Source organism: Myotis davidii, unplaced genomic scaffold (assembly GCF_000327345.1).
Source record: "Myotis davidii unplaced genomic scaffold, ASM32734v1 scaffold133, whole genome shotgun sequence".
NCBI classification, from domain to species: domain Eukaryota; kingdom Metazoa; phylum Chordata; class Mammalia; order Chiroptera; family Vespertilionidae; genus Myotis; species Myotis davidii.
In genome coordinates, this window is record NW_006284732.1 from 1,211,583 (window position 1) to 1,211,971 (window position 389).

Consider the following 389-nt stretch of genomic DNA (forward strand, 5'->3'; position numbering starts at 1 on the left):
AATGGCATTTTGGGGATTTTTTTTCCTTCCAATGTTTTTTAATGCATAGTCATACGTTTATAAAAAGCAAAAAGAGAAAGAACCAAGATGGCGGCATAGGTTAACGCCGGAGTTTGCCGCCTCGAACAACCATTTCAAAAGTGAAACTAAAAGACGGAAGGGACATCATCCAGAACCACAGGAACGGTGGCTGAGTGGAAGTCCTACAACTAGGAGGAAAGAGTAACGCATTCGGACACTCAGAGGAGGCGCAGTGCTGAAGGCAAATTCTGAGGTGCGGAGTGCGCGGTTGGCGTTTTCAATCGGGAGGGAGTCGCAGACTCTGAGCTCCAGATCCGGGAGAGGCTTTAGGGGCACAGACTCAAACGGGAGAAGCAGGACTGTCTGGT